At 45.6% G+C, this 13,778-nt stretch overlaps 1 long non-coding RNA gene across 1 annotated transcript; it reads right to left on the reverse strand.

Moving 5' to 3' along the window:
- Positions 1–1,935, reverse strand: LOC125523531. The gene is made up of 3 exons (XR_007290283.1): positions 1,458–1,935; positions 984–1,376; positions 1–538 (listed from the first exon to the last, which is right to left on the reverse strand). It is a non-coding gene; the product is annotated as an uncharacterized LOC125523531 (long non-coding RNA).
- Positions 1,936–13,778: the final 11,843 nt, after the last annotated feature.

Consider the following 13,778-nt stretch of genomic DNA (forward strand, 5'->3'; position numbering starts at 1 on the left):
TTGCATTAGAACATACTCTTCAGCCGCCCTTCCTTATTAAGCACATACTCCCTTCGTCCTGAAATTCATGTCGCACGCACAGTACAATGATGTTTTTGCAGAAAAGCCCTTAAACTTCTAAAGCTCTGACAAATAAGTCTCCATCTCGTTCTTCCTCCTCCGTCCGTCGCCCGCGCGGCGCCATGGCCAGCCGCCCGTTGCCCAAGCAGGTCCTGCTCTGCCGACGAGCCCGCCCAGGAGGCCACCCACAACAGGCCCTGCACCGCCGACGAGTCCGCCCAGGAGGACCTCCGCCGCCCACCCACGAGCAGGGCCTCCGCCACCCACCGCCGTTGCGCTGGTCCACTTTGCCCCTGATTCTGCCGTCCACCGCCGCCACTCTGGTCCACTTTGCCCCCAATTCTGCCGCCCACCGCCGCAGCGCTGGTCCACTTCGCCCCCGATTCGGCCGCCGGCTACTGGTGGTGGTGGTTGTGGTCGACAGCCACTAACCCGCCCACGAACAGGATCTTAGTAAGATTGAGATCTCTTCGTACTGCTGTAAACAAAGATTGCAAGAAGATCTTAGTAAGATTGAGATCTTACTAATTATTGTTGCATGAGTATTACTAAGATCTTACTGATTGTTGTTGAGCATTCTGTACAACAACAACATTGATTTGAATTTTTCTACTGAATTTAAATGATGGGACTAACAGAATTTTGTTTACTGAATTTTTCTTTCTAAATTGCTGCTGATCATGGTCATGGTCAAAGACTACTTTCAAAAACGTTGGATGCATTCAGTAGATGCATAATGCATGATCATGATCAGAAACTGCTGAAAATGCAGTGCCTACACCATTCTATACCAACCACACCACAATTCAGAGAAAAATGAAGCATAGACCTACTCCCGACACACCACAATTTACACAGGATCCACCACATTTTGGAGTAATTTGCAGTAAGGAATTGACATCACTAAACATCTTGGAATTGACCTGCGAAGAAGACAGCAGGCGCTGCCGTCGAGTTTGCAAGGGGGAGCCTTTGCTTGTGTCGTCTGGCTCGTCGCAAGGAGGAGTACATAGTTTCAGATAATACGTATACCTGTGACTGGAAACGCTGTTGGACCCCATGGAAGAGCTGCTCCTCTGATGGAGTACCTGAAAACACCCAGTTGTGTAAAGCCCAGTTTTATACCTGAAAATTCAGATTGTGAAGAATTTCCAATCAAAGTCCATACGAATTTCCAATCAAAGTACTCCAACTTAAATGATTCAGAATAAAACAAGGTTCAGAAATGTTGTCTCCAACTTAAATTCAGAATTCTACTCCTTACAGCACACCAGCGACAGATCTTGACACACCGGCACACCCATCTCCTCAAGCTCCTGCACGCACATAATCGATCACTTCCCCCAATCACTACGGCATACCGCATCCAAGGAGTCATACTCAGCTCGATTTGGTACCTTCTAGAGCGACTCACCGGCGGAGCACGCCTGCTTGGCGTCAGCACTCACCAAGGTAGGACCTTGATGAACAGCTCCATGGCGTCCGTCTCCTGACGAGCAGGCGTGGATCTGGCCGCCACCATGGCCTGCTCGATGGCGGACATGGATGGAGGCAGCAGGGAGGAGCTCACCATGGAGAAGGAAGGAGGACGCAAGCCATGGCGACGAGGGACTCAAGGAAGGGGCAAAGCCGTTCCTTGAGCTTCGCGGGGGAGCTGTGGCGCGGCGGAAGCAGGATTTGCAGGGTAGGGAGGAGAGAACTGGGCGGGGGAGTTGCGCGGGCGAGCGGCGCCGCGGCTCAGCGTGGGGGAGCTGCGAGGCGTCGCCGACAAGGGGGTGAGCGAGCGTGGGCGAGCTGCGCAGTCGGAGGGGAACGGGGACTGCGGGTTCTGTCGGTATAAGATAGAGGGGTTTTCTGCAAAATGTAGCTACAACATGAATTTTCGGACGGAGGGAGTACTTAAAAAAACTCAAGGTCCTTCTCCTTTCTGCTCCTCATAATTCCAACTGTCGTGTCAGCATCACCATTTGCAATGAGTTTTATTTTCTCTCGGCAGCATAGATTATAAATGTCCCACCTGATAAGCCCGCACTTATCGTACGAATCGTACCTGCTGATGAAGTTGTCCATTATTATATGATTTCTTATCCCGGCCGCTTCCATCACCAATATCTCCGCCCTCTTGCCATCTCCAATCCATCTGTGCGACCACAGAAAACAGACCTTGTCGGGCCGAGCGATCGCGTGGTTGTGATCATCCACGAATGACACGATGAACCAAACACCACGTTCTCTGTCCAGCTTCACCACGATATGTGCACCGCAGTCGCAACGAGTCTCCGGTCTAAGCCCGCGCTTGCGGCCCTTCATGGTTATGAACTTGCTCTGCCTTCTCCCTGCCCAGGAGCAAAGAAACCGCCGGTATCGTATCATTCCTGAAGCACCTCGTTTGACCTTCTGTTTCCTAATGCTAAACCCATGCTCTTTGGCGTGATTGTTGTACAATATGTACGCATCCCCTTGCGACCGAAAGGTCATAGCCATGACCTTCCAATGTGTCTCCAGCATGTGCTGCTGCCTTCGAGCCTCCTCAATGTTGATCCCTCCCTCATCGTGATCACCGCTAGAACCATCTGACTCCTCCTACAAAATTCATATGAACATATATATGTCAATTACTATCATTTAATCCATACTATTGATGGATGTACAACATCTATCAACGAACCTGGCTCAAGTTGTCTGCGAATGATTCCTGCAAAACTATTTTGCACGTTGTCAACATCCACATCTTCCTGCAAATTTGTATACATAGATAAATAGTTAGCCCAGCCATACTTTGCAAACTCAAAAATGAAATCAAAATACACGTCACTTACGTTTTCAACATTTGCTGGCATATGACGAGACCGAATCGTTGTCGCTGATGTAATCATCTTCGTTAAAAATATCTTTATCACTATCACTCCGAGTCACCTTATCAATACCATTCTCATCCCCCGTGAATGAGGTTTGTTCGTTCGTGGAAACATGCCTAACTCGCAAAACTGCACAACATTGAAAATTTATCATCTGTTAAGTTTCGTACAGTGGATATAGCCCAAGTGCAACACTAGCTCTCTACATCATGCGGTCGTCCCTGGAGGCGCCGCTGCGACAACATGTTTACATGAACCCTAAACCCTAGATCACTACATGAACTCATCACTTCCATCGTCTAGCATGCTAGGTTTAGATGACGAGATTAGATGGCAAACCTTGGGCCGCGGTGTAGACGTTGCCGGCGTAGGACGACGGGCCTTCAGGCAGGGGTCTAGCCGGCAGCGACGTGCAAGACGAGGGTGAGATGCAAGACGAAGGCCGCAGTGTAGACGTCGCCGGCGTAGGTCGACGTGCCTTTAGGCACGGGCCGGATCCACGACGGGGGACGGCAGCGCGGTCAGTCGCAGCGGAGGCGCCGTCGGACGGCGACGTTGAGATGCGGCGTCGGATGGGGTTCAAGTGGCGGTGATCGGCCGCGGCAGCGATCGGACAGTTCAAAAAATGGAACGTGACGAGCGTGATCGCCGAGCAGGCGAGAAGATCGTCCAGACGCCTTTTTTACCGTACACGCGCGGCGGCCTTTTATTTTGCATGCGTGCGGGTATACATACGTCGGTCTATACAGTACGATAGGAGGTGGGTATACATTTCTTCTGTATAAGCATTATACCCTTCTACGTTTTTTTTGGGGGGGGAGGTGTTGTCTACCGAAGCACATCTCAAAGTTAAATTATATACCCTAAAAATAGTATCATGAAAACCTCTTTCAAATATTCAACAATATTTTTTTTTTGACATTAACTTACAATTTGTTAGTCAAATCTATAATTAAAGTTGGGCACAAAATATGAAAAAGACCAATAAACCCAGGCAAAGGTAGTACGTACTCAACAAGTCAGGCGGGGACGTGTGGTGCCGACTTATTGCGAGGAGGCAGCGATCGACAATGATTTGCTGGTTGGTGTATATAAGTAAATAAATACAGTACAAACATGGCCCAAAACAGGCCGTAGTTGTTGAGAAGGGCACCAGCCGGCATCTCACCGGGTCCCTGTCGACGAGGCCACGTAAAACTTCTCCACTGGATGCTTACTATAGCCCCATTGTCCTGTTTCTGCCACACACGCATGCATGCCTCTTGTGGGTCGTTACGACTGACGACGGTATAAAGTTCGACGGACGACATCGCTCGGCGACTTGTTGGCGTACAACCACGGTGACAGTGAGCATGACTTGATTCTCAGAGCCGACGCTCCAGTGAGTCCATAAGCTACGAGCCAACGCAGCATCGGCAGCGACGCGGGGCGTCACTGTCACACGAGCTCTGCATCGTGGACTTATTTTATCACTCTTGCTAAATCTTACTCGACTAAGGCTTGATCGATGCTATACTTGTGAGATCTTATGTTAAAACTCATGTAAAAGTACACCAGAAACAAACTGCTAGGCTACGTGCATGCTTGACTGTCGTGGTGGAGCCTTGATCGACCGCTCGGGTCGTACTCCCTCCGTCCCAACAAAATAAGTGTCTTAACTTAATACAAAGTTAAGGTAATTATTTTGAGACGGAGGAAATACTTCACAGCTCATTTATAAAGTACTAGTAGGATGCAAGCGATGGGGTAAATGTTCTGTAAACTCGCGATCAGGGCACCATCGTTACTAGATCACAATCAACGGCATCTGCAGCAGCTAGATCCTGTCCTGGCAACCAAAAGGAGTGTCATTGTCAGCTTGGCACCAGGACAATCACTAGCTAGTACTGTAGTTGTTGGACGTGTCTAGTGAACGGTCGGCTGTCCACTAGTGCAACCGAGCGGCCGGCTGAAAAGGAAAACCCTCTATCCCCCATGAAACAGAAAAATAAGGGGCCATCAAACCGACCGATCGACCGGTCACCAAACAAACCGATCAAGCGGCCACCAAACAGAAAACGCCCCATGTGGCCAGCTGTCCTCAGCTCGCACCCACGCCCCCGCTCGCCCCCACGCCTCAGCCGCTCCCACGCTGCCTTCTTCTTCTTCTCCACGACAGAAGCAAATCCAACAGAATCGCCCCCAATCCTTCTTCCTCCTCCTACACAGCCGTCATGGGAGCCCCAAAGTAGAAGGAGCTGCTTCAAAAAAGAAGATCTAAAGGGCAGGGTGGTCAGAGCCATACCAGGCAGTAAGATCAAGTAGGTAAGCCCCCTCTGCCCCTCTTCACTTCCCCCTTTCTTCTACTGCATAGGCATATGTAAACCCCCTTCTCCATGAATCTAGGACAAATCCATGAAGAAACTGCTTCAAAAAAGAGGTGAATCTGGCACATCACACCAGCCTACTTGATGTTACTGCTGGATGTGTTAAACATGTGAAAAACTACTTGATGCATGCCAAACAAGTTTCTACCACCTGGATGTGTTAAACAAGCCAACTAAAAACAAGTTCTCTGGCCAATTAAAACATGATTAAAGCCAACTCAACAAAGCATTGTAGCCAAAAACTAAACATGCATTCTACCAACTTCTAGTTATTGTTTGCAAAATGAACAAAAAATTGACTGCCCAATAGATATGTGCAACGAAAAATTCATAAATGTGCAACTGAACATGCATCCTAGCCAACTGAACCTATATTCTGGCAACTCGGCATGCATGCTAGCCAAATCTAAAACATGCATTGTACCCCACGTGTTTTCTAGCCAACTAAAAAACATGTATCCTGACCAAGTAAACATGTATATTTGGCAATACATGTTTGTGAGTGAACATTTTAGAAAAACTGTAGTATATGTGCAAATAAAAAACATGTTTTTTGCTCAACTAAACATGCATGTTGGCCAAAAACTGAGAAAATGTATCCTGGCCAACTGAGACATCTATTCTAGCCAACTAAATGCATTAACTGTCCAACTGAACATGCATGTTGGCCAAAAACTGAAATAAATGCAATCTGGCCAGCTGAGACATCTATTCTAGCCAACTAAAAACATTGAATGTCCAACTGAATATGTATGCTGGCCAAGTGGAAAAATGCATCCTGGCAATTGAGACGTCTATTCTAGCGAAAACCAGAAATCTGTTTATGCTGCTGGAGCAGGTGCTGGAGCATCACCATCTATGCCGAGGTCAAAAGATGGTGCATCGCAGAACCCGTCACCATGATAAGACTTTGATCTTCGTAAGGGCTCAAGGACCAGGGCATCTCCTTGCGGCACAAACACGGGTGCATCGTTCACTAACTTGGTTCGCAATAGTGTTGTAGTTGGCGGCCTTGGAGGCTTGCACCTATTTATAATGTTGAACACCTCCTCTTGTGTTAATGGTTGTTGAAAGTCAGCTCTTGGGGACGGCACTTTGATAGTTGGATCACCTCCTTTTGTGTTTGGCATTGAAGCATCTCTATGAGTAGGCACCTTGGGGCTTGCAGTTGCAGTGGTGCCTTCCTGACCAGCTGTGGTGGTTTTGACTGTGACCATGCTGCTAACTGACACATTAGTTGGCACACTGGTATCTGTAGTTGGCATCTTTTCAGTCTGAGTTGGCAGCGACCTAGCAGAACTTAGCACCCCTGCATCAATGGCTGCGGCTCGCAGTTCTCTCTCGTCTCTGAACCCCAAACCTTTTGTGGCCTCTTCCCCCTTTGTGCCCCTGTCAAACTTGACAATCTTCTCCTTAGGTGGTTTTGGTGGAACTGTTGAAAGGGGAGTCTTCCCCTTGATCTGTTGAACTTCTGTGACATTGGTTGGCTCTCTGCTCACTACAGTTGGCATATCAGTTTGAAGCACAGCTTCCTTGACCATATTTACTTCAGCATCTGCACTCATCATCTTCTCCTTGGTTTGAGGCAACTGCAGATTCTTCTTCATTGAAACTGCTTTACGCTTCTGGACTACGTGAGGGTTTGCCATGGATGCTGCCTTGCTCTTGCTGGAACTTAGGTCTGGGAGCTGCTTTAAATATTCCTTGTATTTTTCCTTTGAATGAACCCAGTCAAGACCCTTTCCTGCTTCCTCCATGTCAATTTGATTCTTTTCAGCATCACTTGATAAGAACAGGCTCTTGTCAATGGCAAAGTTGATCTTCTCACACATATCTTTGTCACTGAAATCTGGCACGGGAAAGGTGGTTGGCAAAGCTGGCTTCAAGTTGCATAGCTTGAACATATCAATGCTGCCCTGAGACTCTGCTTAGTCATTTTTCTTTGACTTCGGCAAATCCTTGTCTTTCCAGCAAGTTTTGTCAATCAACATCTGTAGTGTGCTCCTGCTACTCAATGAATTGCTGCTGCTGGCAGGGGTGGCAGAAGTGCTAGTCCTCCTGGATGTGTTGCCATCTATACCACCAGAACAAGGGGCGTTGTCATCATCATCGTCATCGCTGCTGTCGCTGCCTCCATTGGATCCCCTTTATCATCACCATAACCATCCTCGTCTTCTTCATCATCGTCTTCTTCCCTCTCACTGCCATCAGCTGCTGCGCCTTTGTCTTCTCCCCTCTCACTACCATCAACTCCTGCCCCTTTGTCCCCGTCCCCCTCTTTGGCCTCACCTTCTTCTTCCTCCTCCTCTGCCTTACTATCGTCTTCCTTGTCCTCCTCCTCTCCTTTGTCCTCTTCTTGTTTGTCCTCCTCCTCCTCCTCATCTTCCTCTTCCTCCTCCTCCTCCTCCTCTGCATCTTCTTCATTGTCATCCTCATCCTTGTCCTCCTCCTCTGATTCATCCGCATCTGTGTCCTCCTCGCCGTCAGCATCTATCGCTGCTTCCATTTCCTCATCTTCTTCTGACTCATCCTCAACAAACTCTTCTTCTTCCTGTATAGTTGATCCCCGTCTCTTTCTTTTTGGAGCATGGCATGACGCTCCAGTTTGCATTGATGGCTGCTGTACGTAAGGATCAATATCTGGTTCCTCGTCATCGATCTTGGCAACTGCTTGAATGAAGGTGCCAACCTGTTACAGCCTTGCATAGCTCATTGACCACTTTCGCAATCTTTGACTTTTTCTGCATCAACACAAAAAGATTCAGTACTGATTCAGTTAGAAAAAATAAAAAGTAAAAATGTCTGTAACTGACCATGATGTGATAAGCAAAAATGACTAATACACACTTTCTGGCCAACTAAAAACATGATTCTAGCCAACTACACATGCACTGTGTCACAAACTAAAAAACATGCATTCTGCCAAAAGTTGATGACAATGGTTGTAAATGAACACTTTGACTGTCCAAAAGAACATGTGCAACTACAGAAGCTTATATGTGCAACTGAACATACATCACAGCCAACTGAATTCTTTATTCTCACAACTACAAAAGTTATACATGTCCAACTGAACATACATCCCAGCTAATAGAAAAAAATTGGTAAGTGGTACAAGTTTCTGTATGCAAAACAGTAACCTGCGGATTGTAGGTTATTGGTAACTTGGATGCCACGAATGCTTCAGCTTGCAAAATTCCACCAAACAGTGGTGTCTGCTCCGTGCCTCTATACTCCTCTTTAAGCCGATGCGGAAAAAAAAGAGAAACAGAAAATAACAAAGGTTATCAAAATAGATTTGTATATTGAACGAAATCACACATTACAACCTGTGCAACTACAACAAGATACTGGGGTAGACAAATTCAACTATACATATATGCAACTGAACAAAGACATAAAAATTGTGCAACCCACATGGCATCTAAAAAAAAGTTTCTACCAACTGATGCAACACATATGTGCAACAAGATTAGTAAAACTATGCAACTTAAAAAAGATGGTGTGCCAATTTAAAATGAACATGTGTGCAGATTGCCAAACTTAAAGCTACAAGCTGTGCAACTACATGCATTGTTGTGCCAACTGATAACAGTTTTCTGTGCAATTTCCAAAAAAGTGACCAGACATCAAAAGAACATAGAAGGAAGACACTGTTGGAAAAAAACAAAAAAGAACTCACTTGTAATTTGCCGAACACACCAGGAGAGATAATATCCTTCTTGATCACCTTGGCAATTAGAGTGCTATCCCATGCATTCCATCGTATCGCGCAGTTGCTTACTGGGATGTCATGTACGAGCGCATCAAGGTATAGTATCTGCACCAGACCCAAACAAAAAGAAAAAAAGCCAAGTTCAGTTATTGTTATTAGTATTTCAGCAAACTATATCTACACAGAAAGAACAAGAACAGATGGAAAAAGTGGTCGTTTTCACTAACCATCAAGTGATACAAGCAGTAGCAGACAGTTTGCTTCTCCTAGTCCATGTTCCGGAAAGCTTCATTAATGTGTTCTGCTACAAAGAGGCGGATGTTTGTATTCTTTAGCATTTGATGATCTAGCACAAGTTCATAACACTTTGGGCTGAGCTTTAAGGCCGTGGTTGGTGCTAGAAAAGTGCTGAAGGCAACCGCAAGCCATGCCATAAAGAATGTGGCATCTGTTCTTCCAGCCATATCCTGAATCATCTTGAGCCATGTAGTGATCTGGGGATGAGAATTTCCAGTTATGTTGAAAGCCTCTCTGAATCTCCTAGTGGCATCCTTGTCAACTAAATATCTGACTTTTTGACCCCTGTTTGGGAAATCAAATACCCTCTGAACACTGTCAGCATCGACACGGATCCTTCCCCTTCCTGGGAAAACCATTTCAGAGGTCTGTGGCTGATAGGACTGCACCAGGAACTTAGTGAGGTCTGCTGGAAGTGTGTCTGATAAGTTCAATAGCCCCCCGAACAACCTTGAAACTAGCTCTGACTTCTGTGGTGGGGTTAGAGAGCCGTTGAAATTTGCAAACCGCGCTGGTGATGCCCTTATCCTGCCTGCTTGTGATGGTCGCTCCACACCTTCCCCTGCAGCCACCTCAACTCCTTCACCGCTGGCCTGTTGATGAGAAAATGAAAACATTACAGAAAAATTAAACACAAGAGAAAAACAAGAATGAAAAAAAACTAGCAATCATCATTTGGATCAGTACTAGAATGAGCTATATATTCATAAAATGGATCATGCCAACTAATATGATGTATTTGTGCAACTAATACAGCTCATGAGGACAACTGCAACACTGCCAGTGTGCAACCTTCAAAAAAAATAAAAAAAGTACGAGACCTGGCAGCTACAAAAAGTTCTAGTGGATGTGCAACAATAAAAAATGATATTGCAAACAAGAAAAACAGCAACTAAAAAAAGGTTTGCAAAGAACTATTCAAATAGATCATAAACACACACAAAAAACCCACATACCTCAGCATCTGCTGCGGAAGATGCGACAGCTTCTCCAACAACTGCTGTCTGCACACAAAAATGACCACTGATGTCAACTATGAAAGATGCCACAACTACAAAAGGTTGTTATTGACAAACTAAAAACAAAAATAGTGGTGCGAACTGCTGCATAATTTCATCACTATCTAAAAAAGCGAGAAAAACACTTATATTCAAGATTTTACTTACCCTAGAAGATGACTCAGCTCCCTTACCAAGTGTTGCACGTCTAGTCCGCTTTACAACACGGAACTAATCAGCATCCTAAGAAAAAAATAAAAAACATGACCATGGGAGAAAACAAAAAAAATGTTATATGACCCAAACAAAACCAAAAAAATTGGACTTGTGTCATCAGCATGCCACTTACCTCAACATCCTCTCCCTGCTCAACACTCTGCGCAGGTCGTGGCTAGCGATTAGCAGGACGCTTCGAGTTCCGGCGAAGCGGCTGACTTCCAGAACGCTGATTAAGCAACCAAAAGAAAACATGAAAAAAAGAAGACATTAGCATACATGCATAAGTTGAAAACAACTCAAAAACAAAAGAAAAAAAAGTGAAAAAAATACATCTCCTTCATTGCCATCCGCATCTCCTCCTATTATAACCATTTTTGCCCTGTGGCAGGAAATACAACAAAAAAACATAGTTAGAAGATGTGGACAACCAACTAGTACAATGATGCAGCCAACTGGGCAGTAAACCTTGTGCAAACTAGACATCAAATAAGCCAACTAACTTTTTTCTGCCTAGCTATTACTTGCCAACTGTGACAAGTAATACCTAGGCATCAGGCTCAGATTTACTTGGTTTGAAATTCTATGCTCCTTGGGTAATGAGACTGATCAAGCTTCACTCTGCGATCTCATATCAGCCCTCAGCCCGCAACCATCGGATCTTCTTGCCAGATGTGGATACCTCTGCTGAAGCTATATATCCTGAGCCTGCCAAGCAACCTTTGAGTCTTCAGAATGCAGAACACCAGAGCTTCACTCAGAACGTTGAAGGTGTTGAAGCCATCTCCAGGGTGTATCCTTTGGCTGGCACTACACGTGCGCCACACCCTGCTTCAACTGAAGACACTGACAGTGCCACTGCTTCAAGACCCAAGAAGCGCACTCGTGTTCTCAACGACCGAGAGCTTCTTGTGGCCCTTCATCAAAAGCAGGATAGGCATCATGACTGGTTGAAGAGACAGATGAAAAGCCTCTTGGTGGATGTAAATCGCATCCGAAATCTTGCCACCAAGAACGCTTTCGTTGCCCATGAAACCTGTCGCCGCACATGGAAAGGGCTAACGATGATGCTTTCTGAAGCTGATCTTCAAGAGGATGGCTTCATTGAAAGATTCAAATTTGACTCCACACCACTTCGAAGAGCTGTGCTGCTGGGGACTCCATCTCTTGAAGACTCTGAGTTTTCTTCATCTACCGCCACAGTCACTGCCAGAATCATTGATGAAGAAGACGATGCTACCTCACCGCCACCTGCTTCAGCACCTCCAAGCTCTTCTACACCGCCAAACAACGCCAACAACCCTGGTACTTCAACTACTCCTCATGGGAACGAGTAGAGACTCTCTGTCTTCAAACCTTTTTGGTCATTACTGACAAAAGGGGGAGAAGCATATGAGAATGATAGTCTTCAAGCGGGTTCATATGGGCGGGTGCCTTATATTTTGCTTCGTGCTTACAACTCTCGTTTTCTTTGCTACATTTGGTTCTTATGAGTTGTAACACTTAAACCAGATGGTCGTCTGCTACTTGTTTGCCACCCTGTTTTGCGAAGATAAATTCCGCATGTGCGATGATAAATTCCACACTTATCTCATTCTGCAGACGTCCATTTTCCATTATGCATGTCATTATCTTCATATATTTTCACATGCATAGTGGATTGTCATCATAAGCTGAAGTGGATCTCCACAAGTACAACCTGCCATGTGCATTTGCATTCCAAAAGCAAATTAACTTATATGCACATCTTCAGGGGGAGCCCGTACAACTTATGAAGACAATTCCTTATCCTTTACAATTTCACAGACTATATTCCCCGTTGAAAACTTCAACTAGTTTGTCATCAATCACCAAAAAGGGGGAGATTATAAGTGCATCTAGTGCCACCCCTAGTTGGTTTTGGAGTATTGACGACAAACCTAGTTGAGGGACTAATGTGTTTGTGAGAATTGCAGGATAACACAGGTAGAAGTCCCTCATTGATTCGGTTTTACTACCAGAGATGACCCCTAAAAATGTATGAAGACATTGAAGTCAAAGGTGGTATATGAAGATATTCACATTGAAGACTATGACAAAAGAAGACACGTTATGAAGCCTATGGAGCTCGAAGACTTAGATCTTTCGTAGTTCTTTTTCTTTTGTGTTGAGTCATAGGAACCACCGTACTGTTAAGTGGGGTCCAGGAGAACCAGTCAGAATGACTGAAGTGATGCCTAAACCAAAAACCTATGTCTTCGAGTGAAGACAATGAGAGCGAATCTTGTCCAGAGCCGGACAAGTCAGCTTTGCTTGTAGCCCAAGTAAAGTTGCCATGAGAGTTTGAAATCTGACCGTTGAGACACGTGTCGGTTCCTTAGTGACTCAGGGTCATTTCGGACAAATCAGGTCGAGTTGCCAAGTGGCTATAAATAGCCCACCCCCTACAACCATAAACGGTTGGCTGCTCAGATTGAGAGTACGGCTTTTGTCGTTTGAGAGCAACCCACCTCGAAGCCTTTGAGAGAGAGAATTCCTTGCGAGGATAAAGCCCTAACCATCCAGAGCCAGAGTACATTGGGCATCACTTAAGTCTTCTTGTCTGTGTGATCTGAAGACTTATTACACTTGAGGACTGTGCATCCCCAGACGGTTAGGCGTCGCGTTCAGAGCATCCAAGAGACATTGTGCATTGCCAGTGAACGAAGTCTGTGAAGGTTTGGGAGTCTACCTTGAAGACTTACCAGAGTGATTGGGCGAGGACTATGTGACCTTAGCTCAAGGAGAATACGGTGAGGACTTGGTGTCCTGAGCTGCATGTTCAGGACTGGGTGTCCGGGACTGTGTGTCCTAAGGTTTAAATACCTAGCCGCTCCAACCAGACGTACAGTTGTCACAGCAACTGGAACTGGTCCAACACATCATTGTCTTCAACGAGTCACTGGTTTCATCTTCACTTCCTTTTACTTACTGATCACTCATTGTGAAGTCATTGCGTGTCTGTTCTATCTTTTGTCTTCACAACGTAAGTGTATGATCTGTTTGGTTTCATAGTATCTTCCTACATGATCCTAATTACACTTCAGCTATTTGTCACTGTGCTTTCACTCTGTTGATACTTGACCATGGCTTGCCTAGTGTAGTCTAACTTCCGCTGCATAGTAATAGGCATATCTCTACTGTTTGTCTTCATAACTTTCACGTTTTGAAGACTTTCATAAAAATCGTCTATTGACCCCCCCTCTAGTCGATATAACGCACTTTCAAGCGGGGGTAGTTCGCGTCGTTC

This window comes from Triticum urartu, chromosome 7 (genome assembly GCF_003073215.2).
Source record: "Triticum urartu cultivar G1812 chromosome 7, Tu2.1, whole genome shotgun sequence".
Classification (NCBI taxonomy): domain Eukaryota; kingdom Viridiplantae; phylum Streptophyta; class Magnoliopsida; order Poales; family Poaceae; genus Triticum; species Triticum urartu.